This window comes from Mobula birostris, chromosome 4 (assembly GCF_030028105.1).
Source record: "Mobula birostris isolate sMobBir1 chromosome 4, sMobBir1.hap1, whole genome shotgun sequence".
In the NCBI taxonomy this organism is placed as follows: domain Eukaryota; kingdom Metazoa; phylum Chordata; class Chondrichthyes; order Myliobatiformes; family Myliobatidae; genus Mobula; species Mobula birostris.
Window position 1 is genome coordinate 64,119,979 of NC_092373.1, and position 20,183 is coordinate 64,140,161.

Here is a 20,183-nt window from a genome sequence, read left to right on the forward strand (position 1 = left end):
ATCATTAATTTTTCATGATGAAGTTGTTGTCATGAAGGTTTGTCTAATTTTCACAATATGGAGCAATTTCTGCAGCAGTATTTAAAAACCCTAAAAAGCAGCTGTAGTTTCCTGTCTTTCAAAGAATTCATTCTTTAAAGGTGAAATCAATCCAGTTTCAAGTTTATTCCCATGATATATGATTAAGGCTCCAGGGGTATATTTTGCCCAAATAAAATCTTTTTGATTTGTCAAACATTCTTTCGATTAATATGCAGGTGTCATTGCACCAGAAAATCCAGATTTCAACTTTCTCTTTTATATATTTCTCTTACCCCAGGCTGCAGCAAGAACCTAACTCTACTGGAGAGAATGTCTGTTACCTTTTGATTGGTGCTTGACACAACAGGTCAGTAAACACGCCATCAAACTTTCATTTCATATTTCTAAATGCCCAAATGATAGGTATTTTGCTAATGCCAGTCGATCTTTTCTGGCACTGCTCATGTTAGGTTGAAAGGTGACCCAATAACAGCAAATATTATAATACATATGCAGTCGCATGAGGTTATTAGCAATTTTGCTAATCTATTCTGCATTTTAAAACTGCTGACCTCACAAGCATAGCATACATGAAAATTCTAGACATTGCTGTCACATATACTCTACTCTACCACAATGTGTTATCACTGTTGGTATTTGCCATTATGATGGCTTGGGCTTCAATCATCTTCAGTAATCTCACCAGTGAAAAATGAAAAGGACCAATGAAGTTAGACCAACATTGGTTGGGAAGAAATGAACTTTCATAGCATAAGAAATGAACATTATTTTTAGTAACAACTTCAAATGTAGAATGTCGTTCTTTCAGAGGAATCTTAATTATATTGGTTCAAAATAAATAATTTTTTTTCCAATAGCTTTTCGGGTCTTCTCCTTAAGCTTATTTACATATTATAATGTTTATTTTGATGTGTGCTGTAGTTAACTTACGTGACAAGTCTTAGTTTATTGGCACTGGTTGGTTTCCTATGGGAGGCCAATCTGCAGTTGATTGGTGGTTAGGATCTTTTCAGTGTTCACTGGCTGGGTCTGATTTTGAAACACCTCAGTCTGTGAAGTCCCAGCCCAGGCTCCATTTAACAAAGCTATTAAGTTGCTCACAGGTGAGACACAGCTGGAAAAGACTGTGGGTATACTGTGGTCTTTTGAAGCCACCTTAATAAAAGATGGCTTTCTTTCACTTGGTAGGCTTCTTCAATCCAACAACATCACCCCTGGCTTTGACATCAACTGTTAACTGGAACAAAATGTTCTAGTTCATCTTCAAGCAATCTTTTGTGCTTTCTTTTTGCTTCATGTGTAATCAGTTTGGAAGACCTTTAGGATCTTGCATTTTTCTTTCCTGATCTACTGAGCAGTAAATAAATTAATTTAAACTATCCATTTCCCAGAAACACCCAGGAAATCTGGCTATTTCTCGACATGAGTCAGTAGCCCGAGGGACTGGATGGCAGTAAGGCTCAGAAGGGGTGGGATGAATGAAATCTCATTGTTTTCTCTTCAGTCCTTTAGATTGGCGGCCCATGGGCCCAGGCTAACCCCTTCATGTTTCCTACCTCTGCAGACCCCTTTCATCCTCTTCTCTCATTCCTTTCAGGAGCAGCCATGAGATTTCCCTGCTCATTGCTTGAAGAAGTAGCTCCAGCTACACTGAACTAATTCACTTGGATCTCTGGTGGTGAGGTCTGTTTCCTGGCATAGATGCTGTGTTAGTCTCTCTGGAGCAAAGAGCATGGTAGTGGAACCCTCTGCTGTGAAATTGGCTAGAAGACAACCAAGCAAGTGTCTTATATCCATTTTCTGATGAGTGCAATGGAGAACATGAAGACTCTAGAGACTGCAAATCTAGAGTCTGGAACAAAAGTCCAAAATGCTGGAGGAATTCAGTGGGCCAGACAGCATCTGCAGAGGGAAATGGAGATTCATTGTTTTGGGTTGAGAACATCATCTTGACTGAGAAATAGAGGGGGCACAGCCAGTATAAAGAAGTGAAGGAGAAGAGTTGGCAAGCAATGGGTGGATCCAAATGCTGTGGGTGGAAAGGGTGGAATTAGGGACAGAGACGGGGAGGTTGTAGGTGGAACCAACAAAGGGCTGTATAGGGTGAAATATGATAGGAATAGCAGGAGGAATATGGAGCCAGGTGGGATGCTGGTCGAAATGCAGCCTGGCCCATTAAGTTCCTCCAGCATTTTGTTTAGTTCTCTATAAGTGTGAGCAATTAGGAGGTTAAACTTTGGCATGGCATCTTCAAGTATTCTCCTCTATGTCCTTCCTATTTTAATTTCTTGCTTTGGAATTTCATGGATCATCGAAATGCACAAAACAGAAATAAGCTCCTGACCCTGTGAAGAAAAATGTCAGTCTATGCTAACCCTATCTGCTCGCATTAGACCTATGCCCCTCTACTCCAAGTTCTTGTCCAAATGCCTTTTAAACAATGTAATTGTATCTGATTCTATTGCCTCCTCTGCAAGCTCATTCCAAATATTCACCTTCTTCCAAGTTAGAAATTTACCCCTCAGATCTCCTGAAAAATAAGCCTGTACCCTCTCGTTCCAAACTTCTCTGTTCTCAGATAAAAAATCTGACCCTTTATCCTGTCTATGCCCCTTATAATTACGTATACTTCTATAAAGCCAACCCTCAGTCTAATAGCAGTGAGAGTAGATCCAGCCTATCCAACCATTCCATATAGCTACAGCTTTCCACCCCAGGCATTGGACCAGTGAGTCTTTTCTGCATCCTATCACCATTATATCCTTCCAATAGAACAGCAATGAGGCTATGCACAATACTCCAAGTACAGCTTAGACAATGTATTGGACAACGGTAACATAACGTCCCAACTTTTTTTACTCAAAGTCTTGTCCTATAAAACCAAACATACCAAATACCTTTTACACTACTCTATCCACTTGTGTCATCACTTTTAGGAAGCTATGGACTTGCACCTCAAGGTCTCTCAGTACAGCAATGCTATATCCCTTGACAGACTTAACTCTTTTACTCTGGCTAACTTTCCAATATCTCTCTGTCTCACTGTATCCTTTGACAACCTTCTTCACTATCTACAACAATTTTGGTGACATCTGCAAATTCAATAAATCATACCTCATACATTCTCATCTTTAATCTGTTCTGGCCTTATCTTAGCAGAAGAGGAGGCTGTGGACAATTGTATCAGTGTGGAAGTGGGAGTGTAACTAGATGGCGAGTGAGAGATCCCAGCTGGTACAGCAGATGGAGCAAAGGCACATTACGAAAGTTGTAGGGCCACTCATGTTGTATTCCTTCTGCTGTCTAGACTCTGTCTTGCCACTAGAACCAGATGGGAATTGGGAAGAGAGAGTGAGGCTGACGCTGCGCAACTCTCCCTCACTTAAATCCAAATCACGCGCTAGTCTCGACACCATCATAATGGTGTTGAGGTCTTCATCGACGTCAATGATGGACGAACAACCCAAGCATTCCTTCTCCCCACCTCTTTATACTGGCTATCTCCCCTCTTTCTTTCCAGTCCTGATGAAGAGTGTTGACCCAAAAATCGACTGTCCATTTCCCTCCATGAACACTAACTGGCCTTTTGAGTTCCTTCAGCTTTTTATGAGTTGCTTCAGTTATACTTTAGTAACAAAGGAAACAGAAAAAATCCCTGCAGTGTACCGCTTATTCAGAAAAATATTCATTCACCATAACTCTATCTCTTGTCATCCAGCCAATTTTAGACCCAGTTTTCCAACTTCCTCAGATCCCTTGTTCCTTAACCTTCCTGACCAGCAACCATACAAGACTTTGTCAAAAGCCTTTCTAAAATCTATATCATCAAGATCTTCTGCCCTGCTTTCAACAGTCTCCTTGGTTACCTACTCAAAGACACTCAGCTATGTGAGATGTAATCTCCCCTGCACAAAACTGTGCTGCCTGCCTTTACCAAGAATCTTCTTTGATAACTTTCTTACCACTGAATTAAGACTCACTGGTCTGTGTTTCAGGCTTATCCCTACTGCTCTTTTTGAACAAATGGAAAACATTAGCTGTCCTCCAGTAATCTGGTTAACAACAGTGCAAGCATCTTTGTCAGAACACTATTAATCTCCTGTCTTGTATTCCTGAGCTTCCTAGAGTAGATTTCATTCAGCACCAGGGACATATCCGACTTAAGGTGTTCCAATTTGTCCGGCACTTCCTCCATCCTGATACAGACATGTTCCAGAATATCAATGTATCCCTTTCTTAACTCTCTAGACTCTACAATCTTCTCCCTAATGAATGCCAGAATCAGAATTAGGTTTATTATCACTGGCATGCAGCATGAAATTTGTTAACTTTGCAGCAGCGGAATGCAATGCATGATAATATAGAAAGAAAAAAATAAGTAACTAATTCAATTACAGTGTGTATATATATGTATATTAAATAATTAGTTTTAAACTAGTGCAAAACAGAAATTACATATATATAAAAGTGAGGTAGTGTTCATGGGTTCAATGTCCATTTGGAGATTGTATGGCAGTGGAGAAGAAACTGTTCCTGAATCACTGAGTGTGTGCCTTCAGGCTTCTGTATCTCCTGCCTGATGGTAACAATGTGAAAAGGGCATGCCCTGGGTGCTGGGGTCCTTAATAATGGACACTGCCTTTCTGGGGCATTGCTTGGTGAAGGTGTCTTGGATACAATGGAGGTTAGTACCCAAGATGGAGCTGACTAATTTTACAACTTTTTGTAGCTTCTTTTGGTCCTATACAGTAGCACTCCCCCCCCACCCCCCACATACCAGACAGTGATGCAGTCTGTCAGAATGCTCTACAGGGTACATCTATGGAAGTTTTCGAGTGTTTTAGGTAACAAACCACATCTCTGCAAACTCCTAATGAAATATAGCCATTATCTTGCCTTCTTTATAGGGGCATCGATATGTTGGGACCAGGTTAGATCCTCAGAGATCCTGACACCCAGAAACTTGAAATTGCTCACTCTTTCCAATTCTGATCCCTCTATGAGGATTGGCTTATGTTCCCTTGTCTTACCCTTCCTGAAGTCCACAGCCAGCTCTTTGGTCTTACTGATGTTGCGTGCATGGTTGTTGCTGCAACACCACTCAACCAGCTGGTATATCTCACTCCTGTATGCCCTCTCATCTCCGTCTGAGATTCTATCAACAATGGTTGTATCATCAGCAAATTTGTAGATGGTATTTGAGCTACGCCCAGCCACACAGTCATGGGTATAGAGAGAGTAGATCAGTAGGCTGAGCACACACCCCTGAGGTGCGCCAGTGTTGATTGTCAGTGAGCAGGAGATATTATCACCAATCTTCACAGATTGTGGTCTTCTGGTTAGGAAGTTGAGGATCCAGTTCTAGAGGGAGATACAGAAGCCTAGGTTCTGTAGCTTTTTGATCAGGACTGTAGGAATGATGGTGATAAGCGCTGAGCCATAGTCAACAAACAGCATCCGGACGTAGTGATCTCAGGCCATGTGAAGAGCCATTGAGATTGCAATTTGTCTATCACCTATTGTGGTGATAGACAAATTGCAGTGTGTCCAGGTCCTTTCTGAGGCAGGAGTTAATTCTATCCATTAGCAATCTCTCCAAGCATTTCATCACCGTGGATGTGAGTTCTACTGGGCAATAGTCATTAAGGCAGCTCACACTACTCTTCTTCAGCACTGGTATACAGTAATTGTTGCCTTTTTGAAGCAGGTGGGAACTTCCGAATGTAGCAGTGAGAGGTTGAAAGTGTTATTGAATATTCCCTCCAGTTGGTTGGCACAAGTTTTCAGAACCTTACCAGGTACTCCGTCGGGGCCTGCCGCCTTGTGAGGGTTCACCCTCCTGAAAGGCAGCCTAACATCGACCTCTGAAACAGAGATCACAGGGTCACCGGGTGCAGCAGGGATCTTCACAGCTGTAGTTGTGTTCTCCCTTTCAAAGCGGGTGTAGCAGGCATTGAGCTCATCTGGTAGTGAAGCATCGCTGCCATTCATGCTATTGGGTTTCACTTTGTAGGAAGTAATGTCCTGCAAACCCTGCCAGAGTTGATGTACATTGATGTCGCCTCCAACCTCACTTGGAATTGTTTTTTTTGCTCTTGAAGTTGCACTCCACAGGTCAATCCTGGTTTTCTTGTGCAGACCTGGGTCACCAGACTTAAGTGCCACAGATCAAGCCCTCATCAGATGATAAACCTCCTGGTTTATCCATCGCTTTTAGTTTGAGAATGTACAGCAAGTTTTTGTGGATACACCCTCATCCACACAAGTTTTAATGAACTTAGTAACAATTGTGGCATTCTAATCCAGATTCGAAGATGAATCTCTGAATACAGTCCGGTCCACCGATTCAAAGCAGTCCTGTAGGCACTCCTGTGCTTCCCTTGGCCATCCCTTCTTGGTTGTCATTACTGGTGCTGCAGTCTTCAGTCTCTGCCTATACTCAGGGAGTAGAAGTACATCCAGGTGATAAGATTTTCTGAAGTGTGGGCATGGAATAGCACAGTAGGCATTCTTGATGGTGGTGTAACAGTGTGTTGTTTCCTCTAGTACTGCAAGTGATTTGTCAATGGTAATTATTTAGTGACCTTTTCAAGCTGGACTGGTGAAAATCCCCCAAAATTATGGTGAAGGTGTCAGGGTGTGCTGTTTTGTGCGTGTTGATCATTTCACTGAGATCCTCTAGAACCTGTTTGTCATTGGCCTGAGGTGGAATGTACACTGCAACCGAAATGAACACTGAAATCTCCCACGGCAGATAAAATGGACGGCACCTAGTTGTGAGATATTCCAGGTCAACACGGATACATTTGTGAACGAAAAGGAGCTGATCCTGAGGCATATGCCTCTGCTTTTGAGAGACTCGATCAATGAAATTTAGCATCTTGCTCATATTCCTTGGTTCCACGTATGGATTACCTTCTGATTCTTTAAGAGACATATGCCTCCCTTAGCCACCTTCTTGCTTCTAATGTACTTACTAAAGGTTTTAGGATCTTCCTTATACCTACTTGCAAAGGTTGTTTCTTGGCCTTCTTTTGCCCTTCAATTTTATTTTTAAAGATTTTTACTATACTTGTATTTGCTATAAACCTCAAGTGATTCATTTAATAACAATTTCCTGTACCTCAAGTTCAAGTTTATCGTCATCTGACTGTACAAATATATAACCAACTGAAAGAACATTCCTCTGGATCACAATGCACCCACACAACATATATCACACAGAATTTATAAAACAAAATATTACCACAAATAATTTAATAAAATATAATTCAAAGTTCATGTAGTGCGCAGCTCAGGAAAACTGTAAACAGCTCATTGTCCTAGTGTCGAGATCTTGGTGGTGGCAGGGTATTCATTAGTTTCACAGCCCGAGGGAAGAAGCTGTTACCCAGCCTGGCTGTCCTGGTCCTGATGGTAGTGGATTACAGAGATTGTGGGATGGGTGGTGGGATCCCTCAACAATGCTTTGGGCCCTTTGTACACAGTGCTCCCAGTAAATGTTCACAAAAAGAGTGGAGGGAGACCCTGGTTACCTTCATGGTTTTACTGTGCTCTGTAGGGTCTTGCAGTCTGGTGCCTTGCAGCTTCTTACGGCACAAAGATGCAGCAAGACAGGCACTCTTTATAGTGCTCCTGTAGAAAGTTGTTAGGATGGGGGCAGGGAGCCTTGCACACCCTGATATCTGCCTAAAGTGAAGATGCTGCTGTGCCTTCTTGACTATTGAAGAGGTGTAGTGGGTCTAAGTTAAACCATTCATTCTGCTCACACCAAGGAACTTTGTGTTCTTCACTCTCTCCGTGTCAGACCCACTGTTGTACAATGAAGAGTGGGTGACCTGCACCTTCCTGAAGTCCACAATCATCTCTTTTGTCTTCTCCACGTTGGGGCTCGGACTGTTGTTCTCACACCATGTGAAAAGCCTCTCGACTCCCTCTCTGAATGCCAACTCCTCACTGTTGCTGATGAAACCAACCTCTGTGTATCACCAGCAAACTTGATAATACTGTTTGGCACGGATCTGGCGGTGCAATCATGATTCAGCAGTGTGAACAGCAGCGGACTTGAGCACCAGTGTGATGGAGACCTTCACGCTGGCATACGCCCTTCAATATCCTTTGCTAATCAGAGTTCCCTAACCTTTCAAACTTTGGCTCTTACCCTGAAAGGGAGATTTATTATATTTTATTTTACTTTACTTTATTCAGAAATACAGCATTCAATAAGCCCTTCCCGCCCTTTGAGCTGCACTGCCAATTTTTAACCCTGATCTAATCACGGGCCAGTTTACAATACTCAGTTAACCTGCTGACTAGTACATCTTTGGACTATGGGAAGAAACTGGAGCACCCAGAGGAAACCCACATATTCCATGGGGAGGACATACAAACTCCTTACAGAGGATGCCGGGATTGAACTCTGATGCCTTGAGCTGTAAAAACATCATGTTAGCCGCTATGCTACCGTGGCACTTTGACTCTGAACTCCGACTCTCTTATTTTTCTCAGTGTGAATTCTTTGAACTGATTGGTTGAACTAACCTCTGGTTGTCCCTGCTGTTGCAAGCATCACAGATGTACTGTGAAGGGCAGCAAATTTTGCATTGTCCTTCAGGCATTGGTGAAAACTATCCCACCATTGCCCACAAGAAGAGGCCTACAGCAAAGCCATTAAACCTTTTCATATGCAGTGCACTGTTTCACTATTAAATAGCTGCTCTTTGTAACAGTGCATCCTTTTACCAGCACCAGACTAAAAATAAGATGGTGTATTAATTTTTTTCATTGCATTGCAATTGGAAGTCATTTTTATCTTGTGTCTCTGAACAGTTCTGCACCATATCATAACATTTGGGAAATTTGACAAGGCAGTTCTTGGCTCCAATCATTCTTGTGACCCTGACACAATTCCTGCCTGTCACTGGGCATTTCTGGAACAACGTAGCCTTACTTGTACTGTAGTGAATTGGGAGGCCTTTAATGTATATAAATTACTTAACTGCATCCTTGCACTTCATTGACAGTTCATCCCCCTGACCACCTCTCTGGAGTGAACTGCCTCTCTCCCATGATAATCACTAATTTCTGATATGTTCCCCAGTCACCCAATCTCCTGAACTGATGCCTCACTGATTTACAGCTCAGTTCGCTGCTAGTCCTGATTTATACCCATCTACATGAGGATGATTGCTACATGAACTGAAGTCTTCTGCAGGTTTTGCAGTGATATAAGTTTCCCTATGATATTCATGAGACTAATGGCAGATGTACAATCATTGCACTTTTTATCAGGATGATGAGAATTTACAGATCCCGTGATTACTTGTCAATCAAACTATTTTGCTTCTTAACACTTTATTTTGTTGATGAAGATCCTATTTTCCTGGTGCCAATTACAAACGGATGCAGACTGTGTTTAGAATCTATCGGTAATCTTAATATTTTTCTTAAAAGTGTGACTCCTGAAATCAGAATGTGTCTTTAAACATTGCAGCTGTTTGGTTTTATTTTTGAAGTGACACAGCATCAACATGAGTGACTATATGCATTTGCAGATTTATGTATTCTTGTAGATCTCCAATAGTATTGCTCACCATAAATTGCATGATAAAATTGTTGAAAATATTAGGTTGGAAGTTCATCCATACCATGCAATTTTATAAGTTAAATGATGAAAATGTATCTAAACCTCATTTGACAGATGCAATTGTGTCATTTTCATGCAACTTACACATCTCTATGAATTTGATCTGGGACCTTAACGCATTTAATGTACCGTAGGCACAGAACCCTCTGCAACATGGGAGATAGTGCCACAGGATGACTTGGCAAAATTATTTTACACATTTAAGGCCTGTGCAAAACCTGGCCACTCACGTTGGAGCAGAACCTACAGGGAGGTTTGAGTTCTTTGTGAAAAGGGAGCAATTTTAGTGGTTACACTGAGAAATCTTCCCATTAAACCTACAGTATATATAGGGTCAGTGACACCATTGCACTCAGTGGAAAGGGACAGTTACAAAAGGGAAAGATGGTTTTAATTACCACATTATTCTGAGGTAATTAAAAAAGTAAACACATTACATTGTTTATGTTTTCTACTGTTTTAACTGCTAAAGTTCTTTTCTATTTTAAAATTTATTTTTAATAGTTTTCATGTGATTATGAATCTCAGAAACATATATAAATATTTAAAATATTTGACAAGTGGTGCAGCTGGGGAATGGCTTCTCCAGCTTTTTAAGAGTATTTCTGGGTGAGGTCTGCAATGCTATACCAACCCAAAGGCTTGGAGCTGATTTTGTGGACAGTGTTGCCACTTAACAGATCCACTTTTGGCAACTGCAGACCCAGCTGACATGCAAGCAGCAAGTAACCCACCATATCCAGAATTGTCAGGGTCCTTAGTCTCTTTCAAGAAGCTCTTGTGTTTCAGTTGAGCTGATATTTAAATTAATTGCAGAAGAGAACCTACTTTCGGTGAAATTAAAAACTAGTTCCTTTCCATTAATTGGAACTCCTTAATGAATTTAGGTGGTAATGAAATGCAGTATTATTAATGAGGCAAAAAAATCAGTTATCTGCAAAAATAAACTTTATAAATGTGCAGTGTCCAATCTCTTACCTGTGACAAACCTGAGATTAATCGTAGAACCAAAAGCATAAATTCTGTTGATGTTCGAAATCTGTAAAGTGGAAATGCTGGCAGTACAAATTGAGGCAGTAAGCAACCAACTTCTTTCTCCACAGTTGCTACCTAACCTGCTGATTACTTCTAATATCTTCTGTTGTATTTTAAAATATTAAAATGATTTAAAACTACTGAAATTGATAAGAAATATATTGTTATGTGTTATTGAGTTGTATGTTAAATTTATTTTAATATCATATCAAATGCTTTTCAAATGTCCCTCTCAAAATATTAGCATCTTCCTCAACCAATGCAATTAGTGGAACCTTAGTAAATGGCTAGGGGTGATGGGTCTACTGCCAAATTTTTGCAGTTCAGAATTCCTCCATAATTTGGAGGAGTTTAGTTTTGAGCCAAGTGTGCTAGTTTTGGGCAAATTTTAATTTCTTTTGTGATCCAGTTTATTTGTAACAATTTGTGGTGGAAGTTGGGTGCAAAGGCAAGGAAATGATTATAAACATATCTGTGCTCTTCTCCTAAACCAATTGTGCTCACTTTATCATTGTATACAAATTCTGGGATAAATTTATTTAGCAGATTATGTGAAGAAAGTTTGCTGATTCTAGTCTGTTCGTTAATTACTGATTACAGGTAAGAAGGAACACAATGATTCTGTTTTTCTTTGTTGGCTGACACTTCAAACCATGATTTCTGCGTAAACTGTGTATGCCCATACATAACTTCCTACATTTTATTAATTGATCAGCAGAATGATACTTCCAGTGAAGTTCAAAATAATTTTGTCCTATTTAATGCACCAAAATCTGTCAGTACTGCTGGTTTCTAGATGTTATAACATGGTCCCAAACAAGAGAAAATCTGCAGATGCTGGAAATCCAAGCAACACACACAAAATGCTGGAGGAACTCAGCAGGCCAGGCATCATCGATGGAAAAGAGTACAGTCGGTATTTTAGGCCGAGACCCTTCAGCAGGACCCTTCAGCCCAAAACACCGACTCTACTCTTTTCCATGGATGCTGCCTGGCCTGCTGAGTTCCTCCCGCATTTTGTGTGTGTCGCTTGTTAGAACATAGTACTGCAATTCCCATGAAGAATGGAAACCAATTCACAGATATCATAAGCAAATATGGAGCTCAGACTTGAAGTGCAGGGTGAGCTGTGTGAACAACTGAAATTTAGAGGCCAGTGAAGCTGAACTAAAATGGAGCTGATGACATTGCATGAAAGGATGCAAGACATGCCACATTGGTGAGTGCAAACAGCGAAAGGTCAAGAAAGGAAGTGTTCAAGAAGGAAGCATCTTGGCAAAAAAAACATGAGTGTGTGAGATCAAGTAACTGTAGGATTGAGGGCTGGCTCTATTTGGGAGATGGAACAAAGAATTCTTCTCTGATGATTATGTGGGGGAAAGAATGAAAAAGTGGAATATTTGAGATTTATGTCATTGGAAGCAGATTGAAGGGGAAGCCAGAGATTGTTTCAGAAAGTCTGTTGTGTCAAAAGTAATAGTTTTGGCTGTACCAGTTAAGGTATGGAAACTGGGCTCCATGAGATTGAGATATTGGACTTGAAACAAGGGAAAATAGTAAAAGCAGTTGAAATATAAATGTGAGGAAGTAAAGGGGGTTTTGAATTTATGTGGGTGTTGACTCTATTGCTGTAGATTATATTGCTAAGAGACAGCATATTAAATAATGGGTAAGGGACAAAGGCAAGGGCTACAGGGTTTTGGGTGGAGGCAGTGGCTGTGATGTATGGAAGATACAAGGGAAAAGTACCAAAGGAAGTCTAGTGTTATTGGCAGGACTGGAACCAGGATAGAGCAGAAATGGACCATGAACAAGATGAGACATATTTTGAACTCTTTGATTGACATAAAAAGTTAGTAATGAACTAATGTTTTGTAGTGCCTACGAAGATCTGATTTAATATCAGCCAATCAGATTTTATGTAGAATTCATATAGATGGGTGTCAAGACCTCAGTGTGGATTTACAATATATTTATGTGTTAGAGTTAAGTGTGAATGTTATGTGCTCAGAGTGGTGCTTACTGCAATATACAAAATGTTCATTGAATAATATTAATTTGTTCAAAACATTATGTTTATATTTGTACTACTTAACTTATATATATATTTACTGTAATTCTCACTTTTTCCCTATTATTATGCATAGCATTGCAATGCTGCCACGAAGACAACAGATTTCACAACATATGCTTGTGATATTAAACCTGATTCTGATATTAATTCCAGTCATCTAAAAGGTAGCTATTATTTCACTGGTCTATTAAATTGATTTTGTGGCATAAACTGGCACTTTATAGGTAAATATAGGCTATGAGCTCTTTGGTATCAATTTGCAAAATGCCCTTCATATTGAGAAAATAAGCTTTGTTAGGCAGTGTATTTAAGGATGTAATTCATTAAGGAGATTCTGGTTATAGTTTAAAATACAGTGGGTTCTAGTTAATTGGGCTGTTGGTTAATTGGGGCAGTCGCTAACAAAACCTAATAGAGCACATAGCCAAGATTTCTTACATTTATTTGCAACACTATTTCACTAAATTGGGACAGGAGACTGTTGACTAACAGTTTCTAAGTAGCATCAGTTGTGTGCACTTGGGTAGTCACTAGACACTACATTGTGATTAGGGTGAACTGTTTTTAAATAGATCAGTTGTGTGCATTCCTGTTCAAAAAGAAGTGATTTTGAAACTAATAATCAGTAAAACAATTTAGAACTGTTTTGCTCACTGTGGTTTTAAGCATTCAGGCTTGGAGATGCCAGAAACAGCTGAAGTGAAAATGAAATGATTTTACTACTTCAACAAGTTAGGAATTGTGAAGAATTTGAAGGTATCGACAATCCTCTTGAATGTTACAATGAAAATGAAGATTTGGAAGATGCAATTATCAAAAGGATTGCATGAAGGCAGATAATTATCTGCACTAGATGTCTGTGCTGATTTTGTTCATTTACAGTCAATCAGGAGAATATGGCACGATGAATTCCTCCATTGATAACAATTAGGAAACAATGCACAGTTTATGGTACTATAGAAGTAATGGTAATGTTCTAATTTTTTCTGTATTTCATTTAAATACTTAATTTGTTACTCAGTTTGTCTTTTTTTAATACCTTTTTAACAATTTCCAGGAAACTTCGGCTAATTGTGACCCGTTTAATTGGGCCAAAATGTACTGGCCCCAATGTGTCCCAATTAATCAGAATCACTTAATTGAATTATTCTCTGGCTTGTAATATATGGGAGGTTGTTATTTCAATAAAATTATTCTTCTGACAAGAAGAGCTACTTTGTTGTGGAAGTGTAATTGATGTGTATGTCTTGTAGCAATCTCTTTCTATTTACTGACTGGATGTTACTGCATCACCACTTGAGTCTTGTCTAATGTCGGAGCAGCAGAGTGGTGTAATTCAATGGGGATCATAAAACTAAAGAAAATCTAGATTAGATAAAACATGGATATTCATGTACAAAATTGCTTCTGTAAACTAATTGAAAGAAAGTAAACCATCTGATAAATATTACCATTTAATTTACAGAGAGCCATCCATTATCAGTCAAAGGAGCTGCTCTGGGACACAAAAGGGTTAAGCTAAGATCATGGCTCACCGAATATTTTGGAAGAGGTGATTAAAGTAGTCCACAGGAGAATATCTATACATGCTATTTATATGAAAATTTGATAAAGTCCCTTGCAAATACTGTAGGCTGAAGATGAAGCTCAAGAAATTGAAAGCAAATTATTGATCTGTTTAAGAAATAGCGCAGAGCATCAGGAGACAAAGTGGGTATGCAGGGTGGGTAGATATTGCATGATGTGATGAGTAGCACTCCATCTGTACTGAGGCTTAACTTTTCACTTTATTCAGTAATTACTTTTTTTTAGATTATGAGGACACTCAGTCCTCGTTTATTGTCAGTTAGAAATGCATGCATTAAAAAATGATACAACGTTCCTCCAGAATGATATCACAAGAAAACACAGAACAAACCAAGACTAAAACTGACAAAACCACATAATTATAACATATAGTTACAACAGTGCAAAGCAATACCATAATTTGATAAAGAGCAAACCATGGGCACGGTAAAAAAGAAGTCTCAAAGTCCCGATAGACTCAGCATCCCATGCAGGCGGCAGAAGGGAGGAACTCTCCCCGCCATGAACCTCCAAGCGCCGCCAACTTGCTGATGCAGCACCATTGGTAGCACCCGACCACAGCGGACTCTGAGTCCGTCCGAAAACTTCAAGCCTCCAACCAACCCCTCCGACACAGCCTCTCCGAGCACCATCCTCTGTTGAGCACTTCGATTCTGCCCCGGCCGCCGAGCAACAAGCAAAACCGAGGACTTGGGGCCTTCTCTTCCAGAGATTCTGAACCACACAGTAGCAGCAGCAGCGAAGCAGGCATTTCAGAAGTTTCACCAGATGTTCCTCCATGCTCTCACATCCATCTCCATCAAATCAGGATTGTGCACGGCACCCTACTTGAAAAATAACAGACATCACCACCGGAGTGACCGCTGCGAGCTGCGTCGCGCCACCATCTTCTCCCACCTTGGGAATGAAATAGAAAGTCAGACATCCAGATTTGTTGATAATAATTAGGTCGATGGCATTATAAGCAGTTTAGATGGAAGCATGACATTAAACATAGAATTTTGGATGAAGAAAAAAGGCAAAATTAGGAAATTGATTTTCATGTTGGCAAATGTTGAACTCATTCTTATTACTCCTATAAAGTATAGAACCGAATAATGGCGAAAATTTAAAAATTGTATAGATCCAAATGTCCAAAGAGACTCTGGCTTCTAGATACATGGATCATTAAAATATTAAGACTATGTGTTGTATGTAAATGTTTGGAATGCTGGTCTTTATATGTGGAGAATAGAGGAGTTTAAAAGATCTGCTGCTATTATTAAAAAGCCCTGTTCAGACAATATCTGGAATACTATGATCAAATCTAGGCACTTTAACTTAGGAAAGCCACAGTATTTAGCTTGGGATGATTTGCAGTGTAGCTTTACTAAAATAATACTTAGTCTGTCTGGTGTTTAAATTAAATGGAAATAATCTTCGATTACACTTACAGGCACCTAGGCTGAAGATAATTCAATAAAAATCTTTTAAGATTTGACAGAGTATGCACTCAGGTTGGAGGAGCAACACCTTATATTCTGTCTGGGTAGTCTCCAACCTGATGGCATGAACATTGACTTCTCTAACTTCTGGTAAATCTCCCCCCTCCCCCCTTCACCATTCCTCATTCCCATTTCCCTCTCTCACCTTCTTCCTCTGGTGCTCTTCCCTCTTTTCTTTCTTCCATGGCCTTCTGTCCTCTCTTATCAGATTCCTCCTTCTCCAGCCCTGGATCTCTTTCACCAATCAACTTCCCAGCTCTTTACTTCACCCCTCCTTCCTCTTGGTTTCACCTATCACAGTGTGATTCTTCCTTCCCTCCCTCCTCTTTCTCACTCTGACTCCTCACCTTTTTTCCAGTCCTGATGAAGGGTCTTGGCCTGTAAGGTCAACTACTCTTTTTCATAGATGCTGCCTGGCCTGCTGAGTTCCTCCAGCATTTTGTGCAGGTTGCTTGGATTTCCAGAATCTGCAGATTTTTTCTTGTTTGTTACTGATAAAGCCAAACTACTTATGCTAAGTGTGGGGTGTAGACAAAGAGAGTGTCAAGTATAATTATTGCACATCCTCAGGAATAGCAAGAAATATGAAAAAATTAGTAGATATTTAGTTCTGTCCTCTCCCATTGAATGGTAGTTGATCAAAGTCTCTGTTATATTTGAGTTTGATAGGTTTTCACGTGGTATTTTAGACAAATGTGGCTCTTTGGAAGTGATCAGCCACATCATTTCATATGTCATCAGATGGTGGCACAGTTTTGAGTGGCTGAGTGATCTACCTAAATCTTTTCTCTAATCCCATTAGGTATTTACTATAATCTGCATTGATGTAATAGGTGAAGAAGGAAGTGTAGATCTATCTATCCCTGAGGCTGAAAATGATATCTGCTAATGACTTCTGCATTTTAAAATTTAATTTGTGTTAGGACGGAGATGGAGAGAAATGCTGTAATCAGGTCATGCTGTGTTGATGCACCTTCTTTAATTAAAGTCATTCTTACTGAGCTCATTCAGTGCCAAACTATTTTAAGATTGTAGTATTCACAGAATGTCATCCAATAATGAAGAGCCATTGATTTGGTTGATATATATGGGTATTGACCTATCCTGAAGAAAAGGTATAGAAAGGATTGATGAGAGCAATCTTTTAAAGTAAATAATTACTTAAACTCAAATTCTCCCTCCTCACATTCCTGCATCTTTCAACTAATGGGAACAGCAGAAAAAAGTAATCTTGTTTACAGTTCAAGACATCTTCTGTTGTACCACATATCTCTTGTAAACTCAGCACACTGCACCAGCAGTTGCGTTATATTGATGGTTGAGAGGACGGATATAAATATGAAAATTTCTGGGACCTTTAAACAAAAATGTCTTTTCAAAAGCCTTATTCTTTTCTGAATTTTTTAAACAAAGATTCCGAATGGCAGCCCAATGATTTTTCTTCAAATGTGTATCATTTATTCAGCAAAGTTTGAGTTAACACGCATCTGTTAGTAAATAATACAGGATTAGCATCTTCTTGAAGCTGTTCTATATTTTTCAACACTATCTTATACAATGTATGTTTACCCAATATTTCTTATGGTGAAAGTGATACTTTAGATTGACTTACAGTCGTGAAGTGTTTTACTGACCTTTGCTAATTTAGTTGTCTGGATTCTTTGTCATTCAATACGCATTATCTGTTTACATTTGCAGTCTGGGAGATCTATACTGTGGTGAGTCTGTGTATTTCCAATATTCAGGATTTTTTCAGGCAGCTGATTATCTGCAGGGCAAATGAGGCTTTTATAATTCAAATCATTCGAATGTTGAAAAAGGAATGTAAATTTTATCATATGCATTTCTATTATCTTTAAATTATTGCTCCAAAAATTAAAAAAAACATCTTTTGGAAAAATGATGGGTTCTGCTTCATTATGCCCTGAAAAAGACTCATAATACTCTGGGGTCTATCAAACCAATGAATAGAGATCTTTAAAGGTTTTTCTTATTTAGCAATGTTAACTCTATTTTAAATATCAAAAAGCAATAGCCTGCAGTAAAAGCAATGCAGCTTAATACTTTTGTCTCTGTAGATTTTTTTTATGATGTAGAAATTTCCTCAGACCTTAGATCCTGGATATTCAACAAAGTTCACCCTTGCATTTCTTTACATGATCCGAAAGGAAAAGAATCCTTTTGGAATACAAAATGAAATCCATCCTATTTAAAATAATGCTCTATACAGCTTAATGATAAGCAATTTTAAAAGTATATTTGTTTGAAAAATGCCACAAAGGACAACTTCAGGACATGAAAGTAAAATTATACTGCAGATGCTGAAGTAAAATGGAAACAGAAAATGCTGGAAACACTCAGTATCTGTTTTAGGAGTGACAGAGTTAATGCTTCAGGTCAAAGATCATGCATCAGAACTCAAGCATTTCCTATCTTTATTTCACATTTAAGCATATCTGCTTTGTCTTAGAGTACTAAATCATATCAGTTCAATATTAATTGATGGCATTTTTTGTGATCTATCCTCCATATTATTACTTGTTAATATTTTTATACAAAAAAAATTAAGTCTAAGTTTCCTAAAGGTACTGACAACTGCACTTTCACCCAGTTCGAAAACAGCCAATCCACTGGCCAAAGTTAAAATAAAAAACTGACTGACCTAGCATTTTGATAGAGAAAATTTGTTTTCTTGGAATACTTTCAAGCCAGCAATAAAGATCACAACTGTATCATACTTCAGAGCACAGTTTGATTGACACAGGTAAAAATAGATTTAACACAAAAATATTTTATCCCTTATATAATGCCCCACCATCTATGAATTATCTGATTTTTGAAACCTAACAATTATTACAAAAACTATACTGAATCATTTCACGATTTATATTGGTGCATGCATTCTTAGTAAATTTAAATAAAGACATCTAAAAACAAAATGTTTTCATGCCTTAACTAAAACAGCTTACTTTTCAGAGCCTTCGTGGAGGCCTTGAAATAAGCCAAATTGGCAGAAACTTGCAATGGTGATGAATTCCATCTGGGAACATGAGCAGATTATGGAAGGAGCAGGTTTGTAGGTTCAGTTGTTAAATTACTGCTAATAATCTACTAACAGGTATTGCACTACAGGTAATTTGCTCATAATATTCTTTGATCTTTTGCACTGGGTTCTATACAGCTGAGGGGAAATTCCGGGCACAGTGTTTGATATTTCTGATAATGATAAAGTAACAGTAAGGACAATGTAGTTTTGAGATTGCTAATAACAGGTGAATGGAACTGCGCATGCAAGTGAGTCAGAATGTGATGGAATATATGATAAAGTTTTGTGAAACAGTGTGAATGAATGTGAAGTGGAGAGAAAGAGGATGTTGAGAGGGGGAATTGGGAACGCAAGCTGCGATAAATTGCTCAGGAAATGTCTGAAACTCAAAAGATGTGAATTCTGTATGAAGCATTGGCTTGCAGAAAGAATGAGCATTAGGAGAGAGAGGAAGTTCTATCCTCCAGCTTCACTTTGCAAATCAGTATTATTGCATTATTTGCTTCCATTCAATCACTTACATTCTTGTGTGAGCTTTGGTTATTGTCTCAGTCAGATTGTTTTCCTTAAGTTAATTATTAACAATCTGTAGGTTTTGTGTTGGGCCTATTCTTTTGTCTGCCACTTGCCAAAGATCTGGATCAGTGGATGTCTGAAAAATATTTATGATTTCACCACTGTACTCCTGCAATGTTCATTTTAACAGTAGTTTCTTGTTATTAGATTAAATTATAAGATTTTTTTTCTATAAATAGAAGTACTTGGCTCCCATCTCCACAGGATCCTGTGTTATATTAGTTTTAAAAACGCAAACATGAGGAAATCTGCAGATGCTGGAATTTCAAGCAACACACATGAAAGTTGCTGGTGAACACAGCAGGCCAGGCAGCAACTTTTATGTGTGTTGCTTATATTAATTTTATATTGTTTCAAGCTTAGTTTTTGTCATATTCTAGCCAGTCATTTCAGATGCTACTGCTTGTGTTGGAAAGCACTGATCCACAAATACTAATATGAAATTTATATTTGCTAAGTTTAAAAAAGGACAACAAATTGCCTCATATCTGCAGCAGCTGAGTTTCAGTCCTGACCCCTGGTGTTGCCTGTGCAAAGTTTGCATGTTTTTCCTTTGACAGATGTGGGATTTCTCTTGGGTACTCCAGTTGGCTCCTATACCCCAACAATCTGTTAATTGGAAGGTTGATTGTTTGTGGCTGGCAAGAAATTGTGATTGGGGCTAGAAAGGGGATTGATGAGCCTAGCAGAGAG